Source organism: Coptis chinensis, chromosome 4 (genome assembly GCF_015680905.1).
Source record: "Coptis chinensis isolate HL-2020 chromosome 4, ASM1568090v1, whole genome shotgun sequence".
Classification (NCBI taxonomy): Eukaryota; Viridiplantae; Streptophyta; class Magnoliopsida; order Ranunculales; family Ranunculaceae; genus Coptis; species Coptis chinensis.
Genome location: NC_141459.1, coordinates 31,967,536 through 31,986,319, shown reverse-complemented (window position 1 = coordinate 31,986,319; position 18,784 = coordinate 31,967,536). Strand labels below are relative to the sequence as shown.

General features: G+C 36.7%; 1 pseudogene across 1 annotated transcript; it reads right to left on the bottom strand.

The window, feature by feature from the left end:
- Positions 1–1,312: 1,312 nt before the first annotated feature.
- On the bottom strand, positions 1,313–15,977 carry LOC147503218 (isoleucine--tRNA ligase, cytoplasmic-like; annotated as a pseudogene). Its single transcript, XR_015221927.1, has 4 exons — positions 14,854–15,977; positions 12,600–12,665; positions 11,398–12,508; positions 1,313–3,171 (listed from the first exon to the last, which is right to left on the bottom strand). The product of XR_015221927.1 is annotated as an isoleucine--tRNA ligase, cytoplasmic-like (transcript).
- Between the last annotated feature and the right edge of the window lie 2,807 nt (positions 15,978–18,784).

Below are 18,784 nucleotides of genomic sequence, written 5' to 3'. Positions count from 1 at the left end.
TGGTATGGTGATCAAACAAGTGGATGTGTGATTTATCTACTCGGAATTTACTTCTCCTTTGTGTCATCACTAAGATATTTCACTCATATGAGGCTTTTAGGCTAGATGCTAACAGGATATATATTAAGTACTCTAACCTAGGTCTCAGAAAAATATTGTCAAGTACAATCATAGATACTCATGCAAGATGTTCATAAAAAGATGCAATCACTATTACATATATATTAATCTAAGTTTCGAAAATTAAATCCTAATTCAAGTACTACGTGAGATTTCTAGACTAATATCATCATGGAGAAGGGAACAATACCATTATCACTAAGTGCATAGTATAAACTATATTTATGATTTTTAATATTTCTAATTTTCATACGACAATTAATACGTAATATACAACCTAATATATTCTTAAACATTTACAATGTGTTTCTATACCACCCCCAAACATAATCATGCTTTGTCCCCAAAGTATGGAATGAAAATAAAGAATAGAGAATACCATAGAAACGTGTTTGTAAATGGGAGCACCTGAAAAAGAAGGTTAATCTATACTAATATAAATAAATAAAAATATACGCAACTCTTATATGAGTTCTATGAAATAATAAATAGCGTTTGGGACATAAGCGGACTCTAATAGAAATAAAATAATACCATACGTTCACAATTCAAACATGCGCATATCGTGGCTCCCATAGGATTAGCTTTCGAAATTCTGTGAAATAGGGAAATTTTACGAAATTAAGGTACCTAATTATATTATGCATGACCCAATTAAATCAACAAGGCCCATGGGTTCTATATTTTGATATTTATACATACAATTTTAATACGTGAACGTACAATATACTAAAATTAAATATACCACCCCCTAGCAATTTGGGAGAAGGGGGTTCATGAAATAATTCAATTACACAATTAAATTACGTAACTAACTAACCTAGACTCTACTGGAGTAAACATGATAGGCAAAATGGTGGCAAAAAGTTTTGAAATGAAATACCAAAATACGCCTTCCTCAAACAAAATTTGAAAACTCTTTTTAAGTTTGAAAATTTGTGTGGCCTATACTCCATTAAGGTGGTATTTTACAAAATTTTGGGTATTTTAAAGTCAGATTCCCTAGACTTACTAATACATGTTTATGTTTTTAATTTTTTAATTTTTATATGTTTGATTTTTGGAAAAACAAAATTACGATGAAGAAATAAAAATGGAACTCGTAGTGTACTCCCATAAGAATACTATGAGTCTTCTATAGCCATATACTCGAGACTTTATTTAATATATATTAACATGCAATTTACTATATATCAATAATCTAAAGAGTTGCAGGTCTTTCCATAAATAATTATCACAGAAAGCACCTCCAAACAGGATTAAGCACCAGGTCCTCCCATCCTCTCCAGAAATATGCAAACTACCTTCTCCAGATGCTTCAAATTCCAATTTCTGACTTCAGTTTTGAATGATCCCGTCACGGTAAGAAGGTTTGTAAACCTTCAGCATGCATCTTATTTCCTTAAATTGAATGTCAGTGCTGGTCTCGCCAAGCGGATAGTAAAAGCCAGACCAGAAATACCATGGAAACTTTCTTCACAAAGAATAACATTTTGCAATGGAGCCATGACAGAAGGGAGCAAAGGAGATCCAAGAGCCTCCTTGATATAGTTTTGCTGAGACTTCAGAACTTGGTGCAAGATAGACTGATCATCGCGCAATGATTCAAAGTACACCTCCACCACATCCATAGGCTCCAGACCAGCTTTCTTTCTTAATTTCTGAATTCTGCTAACAATCTCACGAGCAACTCCTGCTTCAGATAATGACTCATCTGGACGAAAACCCAATATGACCAAATCATCCCCATCCCCAGCTGCATCAAGTATTTCCTTCTCTTCAGTGTCATCAGGACGCTTAAACTCCCAATTTCCCAAACAATGTTAACATCACTGAGCTTCAAGCAGTGTCCAGAAAGAGTCACTTCCCCAACTCTCTCGAACGTCAAAATATCTGTCTGAGACATGGCCTTGACTTCCTTAGCGACATTACCCATGGCCTTTCCCAACCGTTTGCCTAATACACTAAAATCAGGTTCTGCACGTAAGGAAGCATACTTTAGTGGATCTTTGCATGGACGAAGTGATTTTAAATTGAGCTCTTCAATTCGAGCACATACTCTCGTAGTTTTCCATCAATATATTCAAGAAAGCCACTGTCGGGATGGACAATAATCATCTCCCTTAGTGGTGTTTTGAGAGATTTGTTATGGCGCTCGCGAAGAATACGTGCAAGATTGATGACTGTCATCATCCTTGAAACACTTTGTTCAATGTGTTCATCTCTCTTCCCTCCTACTTGAGGAAAACTGCAGTAGTGAATGCTTTCCTCTGATCCATTGCAAACCTTGCGCATATTTTGGTAGAGAACTTCAGTGAAGAATGGTGTAAATGGAGCCATAACCTCACATGTTGTAAGAAGTACATGGTAAAGAGTGGAGAGTACTTGTCTGCAGTCCTCCTCTCCAGTACGGCCTCTTAGTCTGTTACGGTTGAGCCCTACATATATATTTGTTAGCCTGTCAATAAATTTCAGAAGATATGGCACCACTGTGTATAGCCGATATGCATATTTCTTGGCGGACAAAGTGAACCAGACTTTCGGTCGCCGAGTTGATCCACTGATCAAGCACGTTTACTGACCTCTGAAGAGTGACCTGATCAATGGGAACAAACAGTGCATAACCCTCAGCCTCAAGTCTCTTGGCATTCTGAACCAGAAACCTGTATGCATTATACCATGGAAGAAATACATTTTTCACTACACTGTACACTCCCTCCCCTTTGAAATGTAATTGCTCAGCGCGCACAACAGGAGAGTTAATAAGATATAACCTCAACGCATCAGCCCCATAATTATCCAAGATTTCTGTAGGTGGAGGATAGTTTCTAAGACTTTTAGACATTTTTCTGCCATCAGCTGCCAAAACATGACCATTACATATGATATTCCTAAATGCGGGTTTGCCAAATAATGCCATTGACAAAACCATAAGAGTGTAGAACCATCCACGGGTTTGATCTATCCCCTCAGCAACAAAATTCCCAGGGAAATTATTATTCTCGAACAGTTCAACATTTTCGAATGGATAGTGGATATATGCATAAGGCACTACACCGGAACGGTGATAAATTGGGTTTGGAACGGATAAAGTGTGTTCCTGGATGGGAACACTTAAAAGGTGTTCCAATACCTAAAGGAGCCAACAGCAAATTATTTTATGGTGCAAAAATGAACGATTAAAAATTAACACTTACCATTAGCGGGAGCACTTCAAACAGCCGTTCAGCTCCAACTCTTCATTTTATTTTCTATTTTTTTTTTACTAAAACTAGGGTTCCAGATCGCTCCAACTTTTCTCGTGGACGCATCCTCATTTCTTGATCTCACTTTTAACTTGGTCAATCAAGTAATATATCTATCAATCTCACTCTTAATATTTCAAGCGATCTCATTCTTTATTAATTTGATTAATTTCGAAATCAAACTAACTCAAATCACGAATTAATTGTTTCTTCAATTCATATAAATCAAAATTGTTTGATTCATTCAAGTTCGCTTCATTGATAACTTCGATGTTTCGATGAAATATTTTTTAGCAATTTTTCTATAAGATTGCTCTATATTTTGAATCTAAATTAACTGAGGTGTTTTAATGTTCTTTGAATTGGTTACTTAAAAATGTGTTTGTTGTCAATTAATGTGATGTTAATTGAAATATTTAGTTACTTCAAACATTTTTTGCTTGACTTGATATTTGAATACTTTGTGCTTCATTATATAGAAAGAGAGAAAAAAAAAATGCAACAATGCTTGTATTTAGGTGGTACAAAAATAGGTTATGGTTACAAATTAGTCTTTTCGATTATTTTGTGCTTTCTAATTTCAAGTTCCATTTTCAGAATGTCAGCCCTGCTTGACAAATCATGGATGTCCAAACCTAGGGATCGTGATGAGTATATAAAAAGAGTAGAATTGTTTATTAGGTTTACAAACTATTAGAGTGAACCAGAAAGCTTGTTCTCGTGTCCATGTTTGAAGTGTAGAAATGGGCATGGGAAGATCCCTCTTGGTATGGTTCATTATCACCTGTTGCATCATGGTATAATATAGAATACCTTTTTTTTTCCCCTTATTTGGTTTGAAAGCCTACTCATGTTTTTTATGTTCAATTTGAAGGAGCTTTTGATGGATGTGAGGGATAAGCTTCTTTTTGAGCCAGAATATACTGGTAATGTGAGGGAAAAGGTCCCACCTAAATCTTCTCTTCGTATTCCATGGTCTTGGGTGCCTGCTGCTCTCTGCCTTCTTCAAGAGGTACTTCTATATAGTACATAAATTTGTGACTGAATTATGACAGAAAAAAATTCACTTTTGTTTTCTATACTTTCTCTATCTAATATAGAGACTTAATTTGTGTCACACTCCTCGTGTTATTAAATCGTTAACACACTTTGACGAGACCAGCACATGCAACCCTGTCTTTGTCATGTAGCTCCAGACAACAATATCTTCTGTCACCTTGATGTCATCTCTCTTTTGATTTAGATCCTTCAGTCAGAGGTAGTCATTCATGCTGAGTTGTGTAATATAATATTTCAATTGCATTTACAGGCTGGAGAAGAGAATTTGGTTTTGGAAATTGGCCGTGCAGCTCTGCAACATCCTGACGCTAACCCATTTACTCACGATTGTCTTCTCTCCATGGCGCTAGCCGAGGTTAGACACGTTAATAAGAGATTAGTTCTTACAAGCTCTGTTGATGGTATGTAAGTTAATAGAAAATTTCGATTGTTTTTTGTTTTATTTCTCTCCACTAGAAATGTGGCAGCCAGGGAGATGGAAGGTTTATTCTATTTTCTGATGTGAAATAAAATTTTCTAGTTTAACGCTTCACAGATTTATGGGAAGTATAATGATCAATGGATAATTTGGTTCCATGTTTATTCATGTTTTATTTGTAATATGTCTGGACTTTTTATTTGAGCAGGAGAAGGAACTTATCCAGAGGCACAACGTATGGCTCAATGAAGAGTTGACGGTTAAAGTAAGTGAGACAATCGAACTGCGTAGAAGACATGCTGAAGTTGAGGAAGACTTGTCGAATAAACTTGCAGATGTAAGACTTCCTTTACTTTGCCAAACATTTTATTCTGGGCAGAAGTTCTGTTTGGTGATTTGTCATTTCTAATGGTCTTTAGGTTGACAGACAATTTAATGAATGTTCAAGATCTCTGAGGTGGAACAAAGAGAGAGTGAAGGAGCTTGAAGAGAAGCACGCTTCTCTGCTGAAATTTCAACTGTGAGTTCTGGTGTATTTTTCATTTTTATTTGAATGTAGGTTCCTAAGACCATCAATATATATACTAACCCCTTGATTTTCAATATTCTTTTCTAAATAAACCTTGAACTGCACTCTGGAGGGTCCTATTGAGGAGGATGATGTGTGGGCAGCTATTGTTAGTTTGGGGGGAGATAGAGCCCCAGGACCAGATGGGTTTCCGATTGAGTTTTACAAAAGGTGTTGGGAGACTGTTCGTGTGGATTTTATGAGCATGGTGGAAGACTTCTTTGATACGGGTTTCCTTGCTCATCATTTGAATAACACATTCATTGCTCTTATTCCTAAGGTTAGTGACGCGGATGATATTAGTGATTTGAGACCGATTAGTTTGATCAGGAGTGCTTACAAGATTTTATCTAAGGTTCTGTCTTTGAGGATGAAAAAAGTTTTGTTTAGAATTATTTCTCAAGAGCAAGGGGCTTTCATTAGCGATAGACAGATTCTCGATGGAATCCTCATAGCTAATGAGACTATTGATGATAAGAAGAGGAGTGGTGAGCCAGGTATTGCTTGTAAAATTGATTTAACGAAGGCTTATGATCATGTTAGTTGGAGGTTCCTCGACTATGTCTGGAGGATGGGGTTTGGGGGGAAATGGAGAAGATGGGTGTGGAAGTGTATATCGTCGGTATCCTTTTCAGTTCTAGTAAATGGATCTCTAGCAGGTTTCTTTAAGAGTTCGAGAGGCATTAGGCAAGGTGATCCACTCTCCCCTCTCCTCTTTATTTTGGTGGTGGAAGTGTTCGGTAGAATGATCTTGAAAGCCAACTTGAGGGGCATCTTAGAAGGTTTTAGAGTGGGTAGTGACAGGGTTCGCATTTCTCACCTCCAATTTGCTGATGATACTTTGATTTTTCTTGGAGCGGAGGTGGGTCAGGTTAGGTGGTTGAGGGGCATTCTTTGTTATTTTGAGGCAGTTTCTAGGCTTCGTGTGAATCTTGCCAAGAGTAAGATGTATGGTGCGGGGAATGTTCCCTTTTTGAGCCATCTTGCGTCGGTGTTAGATTGTCAAGCGGATTCGTTTCCTTGTACGTATTTGGGTCTTCCTCTTGGGGCTGACGTACGTTCTAAATATATTTGGGATCCTGTTATTGAGAGATTCCAACATAAGATGGCAGGGTGGAGGTGTAAGTATCTCTCAAAAGGGGTTCGTTTGGTCTTGATTAAGAGTACTTTGTCCTCTCTTCCAGTATACTTTATGTCTCTTTTTGTCATTTCCAAGAGAGTTGCTAATAGGATTGAGAGCATCATTAGAAATTTTTTATGGGATGATTCCGAGGAGCAACATAGGTATCATTTGGTGAGGTGGGAGATTCTTTGTTTGGCCAAAAGCGTTGGTGGTTTGGGTTTGCGTAGTATGGTAGTGTTCAACCAAGCGCTTTTGGGTAAGTGGTTATGGCGTTTTGGGGAAGAGAGAAACAATCTTTGGAGGAAGGTGGTTGTGTCTCGATTTGGGGAGAGACATTTTGGGTGGGAGAGTGGTCCGGTGTCCATACCTTATGGGTGTGGATTGTGGAGGGCAATTCTTAAGGTGCTCCTTTTGTTCTTAAGAGGTATTCGATACAGTTTTGCAACAGAAGATGAGATTCTTTTTTGAGAGGATCATTGGACAGGTGGTGGGGCTTTAGCCTCTGCTTTTCCTTTGTTGTTTGGTCTATCCAGGGTCAAAGAGAAACCCATTTTTGAACCCATTTTTGATTGTATGGTTAGATCCGAGGGAGGCATATCTTGGAATCTGGGACTGCGCAGGGCTTTAAATGATTGGGAAATTGGAGACCTAGCTTCACTGATGGCAAGGCTTGATGTGACTATCCCGAATGCACAAAATGGTGATAAAAGAGTGTGGTGTCCCAGCAATAAAGGTATCTTCTTGGTTAAGTCTTTTTATTTTTCTATCGTTTCTTGGTTGTCTAATGCTAATAGTCCTAGCCCCATTCCTGAATTCCCTAGGACTATAATTTGGAAGTCCAAAATTCCCTCCAAGATTGCTTTTTTTGCATGGTGTGTTTCTTTGGAACGCATCCTTACCATTGATAACCTTAGGCGCCGGAAAATGCGTTTGGTCAATTATTGTCAGTTGTGTAGAAAAGATGGTGAGTCTATGAATCATGTACTTCTTTGGTGTCCTTTTTCTTGGAAAATATGGTCTACTTTCTTTTAAAGTTTGGAATGACTTGGGTATGCCCGGGCCGGGTATTGGATTTGCTTAAAGGTTGGAGTCATGGCTCTTTCTCTTCTTCTGGAAATCGCATGTGGAGCTTATTACCTTTTGCGATCATGTGGGGCATTTGGCTAGAGCGAAACCGTCGTCACTTTGATGGCATCTCTATTTCGCATAAGAAGACAATTCTCTCGATAAAAGCTTTGGTATTTCGGTGGTCTAAAGTCTTCAAAGAGTTTAGAGGATGCTTCTTTGAGGTTTTTGTTGCTAGATGGGATCGTCTTATGTTTTTAGACATGGGGTGACGGTGCATGTCAGGGGTTCTTTGTTTTTTCTTCTTATGGTTTGTTTCATCGCTTGTAAATATTTATTTTTCGGTTGTTCTCTTGTAATGTAGACCTTCTCAGCCTACTTTTCTTTTATTAATAGAATATCACTTTTACCGAAAAAAAAAAAAACTGCAATTTCTCTGAGTCAGTTTTTTTCCTATTTTTTCTTTTTCAAAGGTTACCAAGCTTGTTGAGCTGTACAAAGAGAGTTCTGAGGAATGGTCAAGGAAAGCAGGAGAGCTTGAGGGGTGTGATCAAGGCTTTAGAAGTAAGATTGTTTATACATGTGCTTTCTATCATCACATCCTATTTGGCTGGCTGTTTGTGTTTTATTATTTCCTTCTCGTTTATTCCAGATGCATTTGAGCCAACGCAAGAGTGATTACAAAGAGAAACTTCAGAAGGAAGAATCTGCTAGAAAGATGCATGAATAAAATTCGAGCTTCAATCTCAAAACAACTACAAAATGGCAGACAGCAGCAAGGCAGTTACGATCCGAACAAGGAAGTTCATGACCAACCGCCTTCTTTCCAGGAAGCAGTTCGTAAGTAGTCCCCCCACTAACTATATAATCAAACCCTAATTAATTAATTATTATTGATGCTTTTTTTTGTTAGGTTATTGATGTTCTTCACCCTGGAAGACCAAATGTTTCCAAGGTAATAATATTATTTTATTAATTCATTTGCATTCGTTAATTAGATTTATTGTTATTTTTTTTTGAGTCTGGGTTTTGTGTGGTGTAAAGGCGGAGTTGAAGGAGAAGCTGTCTAAGATATATGAAGTGAAGGATCCAAATTCGATCTTTGTTTTCAAGTTTAGGACTCATTTTGGTGGTGGAAAGTCAACTGGCTTTGGTTTGATTTATGACTCTGTTGACAGTGCTAAAAAGTTTGAGCCCAAGTATAGGCTCATCAGGGTAAGTTAAAGTTTGTTTTCTTTTTGTTTTTTTTATTTGCATTGTTTAATTTCTGTTGCTTTTGAGTTATGTGTCGTTTGATATATAATGTGTTGCCATACTTGCTTATAGTGATTTGCTTTAGCTACCTATTATATTATATTAGAAATTGTAATGCTATGTACTGCTTATGCATGTATACCCATTTTCCATTGAGTAATTTCAATGAAGTTGTTATGAGGGTTAAAATGTTACATTTTAGTGTTTATATTCTTTTTTTTTGTGAAAAAAATAGTTTTTAAGGTGTTTATGAGTTATGACACTGCATCTAACTCATACTGTCGAAATGGATTGTGGTGACTAGAACAACTTATTTTCTGGCAAGTTTTCACATAATGAATGTGCTTTTTGTCTCCTTTGCTCATGCAATCTTCTTTTTTACATGCTTATGGTTTTAAAATTGTGGAAGTAAGTGCTGTTGAAAAATGATTTCTATTTTTGCTGTGTGTTTGTTGACTATTGTTTTATTGCTTGTTTTCTTTCATGTTTGTCCCATGACGCGCTCTGTGTTTACATGCTATGCTATTGCATATAATCTAATTGTGTTTTTTTCCATTATGCTGACAATTATAATTGCGTTCAATGCCACCTGACATAGTAAATGTCTTTGTACAAACCCAACTTTGTCATTGTTCTTGGTCATTTGTTTTTTCAAAGCACAACTGCTGGGAGCCTCAATGTTTGTGTAGAATTGTGCCAATATGTTATCTATGTCTATTTCGGGTTCTAATTCCATGCCAAGGAGCTTTTATTCTATGTTAGGCGACACAGAATAAAATTCTAATTGTATAGTACTCATCAGGAGAAAGAAAATCATCATTAGTTTCTGGTCTGTGTGTGCCCGATCATGAGTCAGGTCTACCGCTCTCAGTCACAGTAGTGTCTTTTGGTAGGTTTGAACCCATTTTATTCTCCTATCTGGGTGTGATTTGGGTAGCAAACAAGTAGGTAACATATCTAGTAACGTACCTTTTTTGGCGTTTCTCCAAGAGTTGCCAAGCCGTGGAACAATATTCCTTATGCGATCATGTACTATCAGAGTAAGATTTCAGACTGAAATGCTAAATACTTTTGTATAAACTCTGAGCGTTTCAGCATAGAGGTTCTAACTACTGCTTTAGCTTATTAGTTGCAATTAGGCTCGATGCTCTGCCCTGCAGCCTCGTAAAGTTACAGGGTCAGAACTGAGGCTACCAGTCTAGTGTCATGTTCTTGTTCAACAAGTTTCCAATGATTCTCAATGGGGCTCCTATTTAAACTACATGTCGCATTTGTCTGATAGCTGAATTATTAAGTTTTCACGAAGCTCTGGTATTTATTTCCAACTCATGTATTCAGGTACATACATACAAATGGACCGGCAATGGTGGAAGAAAAAATCTTCTGATAAAACAGCTGAGAAAGCAGCGTCAGGAGCAGATTCAGCTGGGACTTCTTTGGCTTCAGTTGGATCTCAAGGGGATCAGGTCTGTCAATCTAATTTAAACTAATCTGGTAGTTTAAGACGCCTGGTAGTTTATACTGATGAAATAAATGAGATCCAAAATATTTCTCACATTGGAATGTAGTCCAAAAGTACCACTCTTCCTCTTTTTTGACGTTCTGAAATTCAGGAAAGTAATCGGAGTTTACATCCAATGTAAATGAATAAAACCGACATCAGATTTTCTTTCGCTAAAAATTTTCTATAAAAGTCCAAAAAAATGCGTTACTTATTTGAGTTCTTTCTTATTATCAAACTCATATCTCGGCCTCGTGTTATAATCAATTAACGTTTTTTCCTCTGCATCTGCTTCATTTCAATGGTCAGGAGAAACCCTAGAAGCCCAGTTATGTTCAAGTTTCTGTGGAGACATGCACATCTGATTGGATTGGCGGATGAAATCAAGACACTTAATGATCATGTAAAGACATTGAATGAAGAAGTTGATATTTTGAATGAAAAACTATCTTCTGCTCATTCTGAGATAGATGCTATTAAAGAAACTGTTGTAAAGCAGCACACAAAAGTTGCTGAAGAAGCTGTTTCAGGAATATGCTTTTGTAGCATGTGTTTTGTTTGTAATTACTTTGGATAAATAATTCAATATAGTTGGGATTTATGTGTTTTCTTTCAATTTATCTCTTTTGGTAAGGTTATGCTTTGTGTTAATGTTGGGCTTTCTTGTAACATTTGTCCGCGTAACACAGATATCATAGTTTGGCATTGAGTGCAATTTGGAACGTTTCTAAAACCCACCCAGGCACTCAGTAGCACTTTTTTTTTAAGTTCGAATGCTCCATCTGGGACGCATAAAAAGTGTTCCAAAATTTTCATTTGGAACGCTTAAAGAGTGTTCCACCCTTTAAATTTGAAACAGCTGTGGTATGTCCCGGGAGAACTTTGTAACAAGTGCAGTCCGTTCCAAGACTTTAAACAGGAACGCACCAAATGTGTTCAATCATTTTAGGAACGCAGTAAACAGGAATGCGTAGCATCTGTTCCAAATCTGTTCAGGAACAGATTACATCCGTTCCAGATCAGAAAAAATGGTGTAGTGAGGCATAGATCCACTCTCGAACCATCAATCAAAAACATCATCCACTCGTGGAAGCACTCCAAAATCAGGGCCACAGCTGGATGGAATAGTAATATGATCAATATTGTGACGGTACAAGTCATTCACCTTAGCACCAGATAGCTTTTCAAGTTTTTCAACAGAATCTATGACTATTGTCTCTTCACCATCGCCACTAATCCAAACAGGAAGAGGTGTGCCCCAAAACCTACTTCTACTGACAGCCCAGTGTCTAACATTTTCAAGCCAATTGTGAAAACGCTTTTGCTTTACAAAATCAGGAACCCAGTATGTTTGTTTGTTATTTTCTAACAATTGTTCTTTCAACTTTTCAACTGCAATAAACCAGCTTGGCACCGCCCTATAAAGTGAAGTGTCAGACCTCCAACAAAAGGGGTACGAATGCGTAAGTGTTTGAGAGTTTACAAGCCTGCCTTTAGCCTTAATAGCAGTTATAATATCCTTATCTGCGTCCTTTACATAACACCCACCAAAGTCGGAAACCTTCTCTGTAAAGCATCCATCGCCATCAACTGCTACAATTAAATTTTCTCAACGATTAATTATGTGATTTGCCAGGCAAACTCGATAATCCTCCTCACCAAAAGCAGGAACACAATGAACAACACCAGTACCACTGTCATCAGTGACATAGTTGTCTGCGACAACTCTGAATGCTACACCAGAAAATTCTGTGAAGTAATCAAATAATGGTACATATTTAGTTCCAACTAGGGTAGCGCCACTGAATTTTTGCAGCAACCCATATGATCCGGTATCTGGGTTATTTTCAAGTTTCTCACGGGAGGGAGTCTTGGTCTTGGCCTTTGACATTGTTGAATCTTGGGCGGGTCCATTCAGTGCATCAACCTTTGGCTTCTTGATGTTGTTAGGTAGCTGAGACAACCTACATTCTGCGACGACATAGACTGACCCAGAAGACTTGTCCCGTACCTTTACATAAACAAAATTTGCATTGATGCATAAACAGAGATTACTGGGAAGCGTCCACGGTGTTGTTGTCCATGCCACAAGGGAGGCATTATCAGGATGACCAATTATTGGGAAGGACACCATGATTTCAGGGTCAGGTATATCCTACATTCCATGTGAAAGATTAGTGATGAGACACTAAAAAACTAAGGTGTTATACAAAGAAGGTGGACCATCATGAGCCTTAGAAGCTAACCTTGTAATTCTCACCGGCTTCAAAATTAGAAAGAGGTGTTTTGCACCCAGTGCTGTATGGCATTACCTGGAAAGCAAATAAAATCCATAATAAATTATCAGAACTTAGTTATCAATATATCTATATATAAAATAAAACAGAAACAGAAACGGTAGGATCAGGCAAGCCTCTACATGCAATAATTATTAAGATTCTCAAATCAATCAATAAAGCATAAATACATAAGCTAAATGTATCCCAGGGACTAAGGCTTGAAGTGATTACAAGAGATGAACAAGGCTTTACTGATGAAAATGGCGTGGCATATACTGAGTGAAGAAGATGACATCACCAAGTTTATGAGAAATAAATTACTAAAGATGGCAGTGTAATCAAAATATCAAATAATCTGCAAGGTCATTGATGTGGCCTGGTATTAAGTGGGCTCTTCAGGAAGTCAACTGTACATATCAGTACGTGGAGAATTGGAGATGGCACGAAGATCGATATTCAACAAGCAATGCACTTGAGTGACGAGCTTTCAAAGGTTGCAGGTCCAAGCTGGCTGATTTTATTGTGGAGGGGGACTAGCATGTTCCCATTGAAGTTCAACAATCTTGAATAATAATATTGAAGCTGGAGGTATTGTAACTGATGTTGTCTCCAACAGAAAATGCCCTAGTCATAGTGGAAGAGGAAGGGCAGTGCCGGCTCATCCATTAGGCGAATTAGGCGGCCGCCTAAGGCCTCAAATTTGGAAGGCCTCATATTTCCTTGTTTGTCCTTGCACATGTTTGATGTTACCATTTTTTTAAAAGCAAAAAAAAAACACAAAAGGATAATGTGGTCAATTTGTTTTCTCCAATTCTCCCTACTGCACTAAATTTCGAAAATTGAATTGGTTTAAAGGAAATAATATCCAATAGTCCACTACATTATTTGCATTTCAAAACTATATGACAAATCTAATGGCTACAAACACGTACTAGTCTCATTTTTTGTGGGAGTGTCCTCATCTAATTAAATCTCTTAATTGGAAATATTAAATGAAAATGGTAAATCCCACGTTTAAAGCAAAATCGCCATATTCGATAGCACCTTTCCCATTTCTTCTCAAGTTAATTAAAGACAAATTTATCAATTTCTATATCAATCGTCTCTTTCTGAACGTCTCTCTCTCACTGCTCCATGTTTCATCCCCAACCATTGATCATCTTAAACTCACATTCTCACAAATTGGTCTCTAATACTTTTGTATTTGGAAGTCTAATCAATTAGCTTAGAAAAAAAGCCTCACTTTAAATCTTCGCTTAAGGCCACATCTAGCCTTGAGCCGGCCCTGAGGAAGGCATTGACATTCAAGATGTGCTGCCGTATGACAAAGACAAAGAGGTTCACCAAAGCATGGAAGAGGTTTGTTCAACTGATGAATCAGGAAGGAGCTCATAGTGGAAGTGAAACTGACCACTTTACTGATGATCAAAAGGTAGATGTTGATGAAGCATTGGTTAAAGACACACAACTCTCACCAGTAAACTCTCCAGTTAGTAAGACCAAGTCACAGAGGGATGACATGCTGCTACCTGTTAAGGAAGCGCAATGGATAGAAAGCACCAGCTAGTAAGATAAAAAGAGGCAGACCCAAGGGGATCGTCACTAATGCGCTCTACAAGTGCGAGGAATGTGAGGGAATGCAATGACCTTAACAAAGTGGTTACGGAAACCAATAGTATTGCTGATCATCTGGCCTTATTATCTGTTTCTTTAGATGTTAATGTAGTGTACTTTTACCTCCTATGGGATTGGAACTTGATAAAATTGTATCAGAAGAGAAACTTAATAGGTTGTACACTAGCTTCGTTCAATAAACACAGGTGAGGGCCCTAACCCTAGCTTAATCTTCAAAAAAAACAAGTAACAATGTGTTTCGCTACCAAGTAACAAAGTATTGATTCTATATTAACATAGTCTAACAGATGCATTCTGAGTGCAGATGTATTAACAATTATATTTCTAAGTGAGCAGTATATTAATATATATATAAGTACTTTATCATTCTGCGTTCAGTCAATACATCAACAATACTGCATCTACGCATGTACATTATACTTAAAATTACCTCAATATTAATAAATAAATACATAAATAACTATCTCAATGTGCAAATCATGACATTATACGCAATTAAAACACAAAAAATATATTTGAAAAACAAAAAATGGCTCTAAAACAAATATCAAAACATAACCAAATTCCAAAAATAAATTTTCCATACCTTAAATCCTTTATAAACCAACCCCTTCTGATACAACTGACTAAAAACCCACCAACAACTTTCCATATACTTCAAATCCATAGTCCTGTAATCATTCTTAAAATCAATCCACCTCCCCATCCTAGTCACCGTCTTTTCCCATTCTTCCACATACCTAGTAACAATGGCCCTACACTCCTCATTATAATTCTCAATACCGTCTCGTTACGTGATGACCAATCATTGTTTGGTAACGTGTACCAGCTAGTAAGTGACCGTAATGTGGTAAGCCAGTTGCGAAGGGAGGTCCATCGTAGAATATGAACTCCGGTTTGGACTCTGTTTTTTTAAGCTGTGTTTTGAAGGCTTTGATGTCGTCCCAGAGTTTGAGAATTTCTTCTTCTTGTTTTGGGAAGGAGAAATATATTCCTTCACAAACTTCTTCCATTGTTTTAGTTGCTTGGGTCGCAAGCGATTTGTATTCTTTGAGCTTATATAAAAGCTTAGGGCGGTGGGATTGGGCTGGACTGGACTGGACATGATTTTGAGGCCCAACCAATTGGATCTGCACCCAAATTTGTTCCATGGAAATGTACCGTTGTAGCTAGGTAAATTAGTAACTAGAAAACCGCAAAGGGGGACACTGAAAAAAATACTAGGAAAGAGAGTAAGATAAAAAAATTCAACAAGATGAATTATATTATTAATCATTGGGTTTTTGTTTGTTTTTTCGAATGTTTGCTTGTTTTATTTTATTTATGAATTTTGATTTCATATCTCATTGTTAATAATGTTAACCAAATGATGAAGAGATATATACAAGAAAAGTGAGATGATTGATGAGATATGTAGAAACTCCCGTCCCCTCTCTCTATATCATCTCATACTTTTTTTGCGGTCTCTCTCATATTTGTTTGTGGTGGGCCAATATAATATAAGCAAAAAAAAATAGAACCACGTGCTTCTCTCTCTCATCTCATATTTTTTTTATGCTATTTCTCTCATATTTGTTTGTGGTGGGCCAACATAACAAAAGCCAAAAATAAATAAAACCATGTGCCTCTCTCTCTCATCTCATACATTTTTTATGGTCTCTCTCATATTTTTTTGTAGTGGGCCAACAAAACACAAGCCACAAAAAAAAAAAAAAAAAAACAAAAAAAAAAAAAAAAAAAAAAAAACTGGCTCAATAAAAATAACGGCAAAATTAAGAAGAGGCATAATCGATAGAATCGAAGACAGCTTAATTATTCGGCTAACTTGCCCACGTTCAAAATCTCATTCAAACACTTGCAGAGGTGACAAGTGGCTCTTGATCGAGGTCAATGACTGATAACGTATACCAAACATGTTATTCTGAAAATGAGATTTTCTCTATGTAATTTATGAGAGTGTGGGATAGCCGGAGCGAGTGAGGTTGTTATATGCAAATTGTGAAAAAAAAATCTTACAATAATATTAGCCGGGATATTGAATTTTATAACATGACTAGTCATAACCATTTTTTATTTTTTATTTGTCTCTCGCTAAAGAGTCATAACTGAAGACGTACTACACCATTAATACCATTGCAACTAAAATCTAGAAAACTACCATGTAGAATATATCCATACAAGATGGCTATAATGTTAGGCCTTTGACACTTTCTTTTGTTTTATTAGTTGTTTACCATACCACATTTGAATAAATATCATGGGATATATGCGTGAAATATATATATACCACATTGCAAATAGAAAATGAAGCAAGAAAACTGACGATATACTGCATGCGTTCCACACTTCCCCCGTGTATAAATAAAACAAAGATAGGGAAAATTATAATTGTGAATGAACATGGGAGAAACATGAATCGCATGGAAGTTAAGGAATCATTAAAGCGGTGAGATAGGGTGGTGTGGGCTATATATACTAGTATGTGACCGTACGTACTACGTAGCAGTTAGCGGTTCTTGTAAGGTTTTGCAAAAAATTATATTAATTCTGCGAAATTGCTTGAAAAAAACCATGAGAGAGTTGAAAAACCCTAATCATGTGAATTTTTACAATCTTAAATTATCGAAACTCTTTCCACATCATAAATTAAGTGGACAATTTTTATTATTTTATTTTTTTGCAAAATAAAGTGTGAAGAATATATATATATAGGAATGATCGAGGTGGCTTATAATAGTGCGGGGAGGTATCACAAAATAATGAAATACGAAAGAGGTCGCTTATAATAAATTGTATAAGCCTATGCCAATTTTACATCATTATTATTTTTATTTTTATTATTATTTTATATTTTTTTATTTATTAGCAAGCCTGTTTTTAAACGAGATCAGTAACTCATTGATGTCGAAGGGTTCGAATCCCAGACCTCTTGTATCATCACCGAAATATTTTATTAACTTTGTTAGTTGGCACCTGCAATTTTACATCATTTGAGTTACCACCTCATCGATAAACTAGAAACTTCATATACTTTAATTTAAACAACAACGGTTTTAATATTTTTAAAAAAAAAACATCGTTCCAAAACGCTATTAATTAGCTCATATTTTTCAATATTCAAATCGGTCTTTAGATCAATATGTAGATTGTCCCAGAGAAATTTTTGGGGGTCCATCATTGTGGACCGTACAAGGTACCACTTTATGCAAAATCTTACAAGAATCGGTGCATATATAGCATAGAGCTTGCATACTTATAGTTTACTGGTTTTAGAAGAATTGAAGAATCCTCGATCGTACCTGCTCATCCATTGCCATATTTTGGTTGCCTCAATTATATGAAATTTAAGAAATTTAATGTGGGTGGTTCTTCGTACGGCGATCTAGGTCTCTGAAGGTGTAGTGGTGTTTTGCGTAGGGTAGGAAATGGTACGGGTTTGGGTTGGATTCTCACTCAAAACTCTTTACCGTATCTGGATCCATCTGGATTCGGGTCGGATCTCGGTTATCCATATCCATTAAAAGACATAAAAAAATACACTATTTTAATGATTTTCATATATAAATATAAGATATAAATTAATTTTTGAGCTTCAAAATATGAATCTTGTTAAATGGTTCGGGTTTCCGGATATTCGGGTTCGATTCTAAAAAATGTAGAAACCATACCGGTAAAATGGATTCAGATATAGTCGGATTTGGTTAAAACTAGTACCATTTTCAGCCCTCGTTTTGCATGATGTGTTTGGAATTTTTTTTTTGGGATTTACTACTACTATTTGAAGGGGTTCTTCACTCTATGCCAAGACATTGGGATTGGAAACTAGCTTGCGAATGTTACCCAATTATAGCTGGATTATGTAATCTTTAAAACTGTTTCACACCACCTTTATAGTTGCATCAAGAACAATTCACAATTCTTGCCTTGGAAAATTATAACATGTTCTTGTCGAAATCACAGTTTAACTTTCATTGGACGTACAACGAAGAGAAGTTCACTTTGTTGCTGATGATTTTGCCAAACTTGGGTCTGACCAGGCTAGTGATTCTACATAGGGGCATACCCGATACCCGCAAGAGAAAATCTAGCTTCTAGCTTAGTGGAATTGGCCATGGTATCACTTCTATATGGCGTATCAAGCGTCCGCCGTGTATTAATACTTAATAGTTTACTCTTTCATGACTTAGCTGCTATTTGTACATTCCCAGTATTACATAAATAAAATCGCAGAATAAAATGAAGCAAAGAATGAAGAAGAGTGTGGGACCAAATGACCAATATTAGTTGCTCTATTTGCTTATGGCCAAAATAAAAATTTTCATGAGCATTTGGCTCTTATGGATTACATAATCTTCTTTTTGTCACATTTGGTTACACAATTCGTTCATGTAAACATCCAGCTTTGGTAACTCAGCTACAATGAAGACATGTTCACATGTATAAGTCAGAAGGGAGTCCAGGGAGCATGTATAGTTGGTTCACATTTTCACATCATTCCACCTAATTATCTGGGTTCA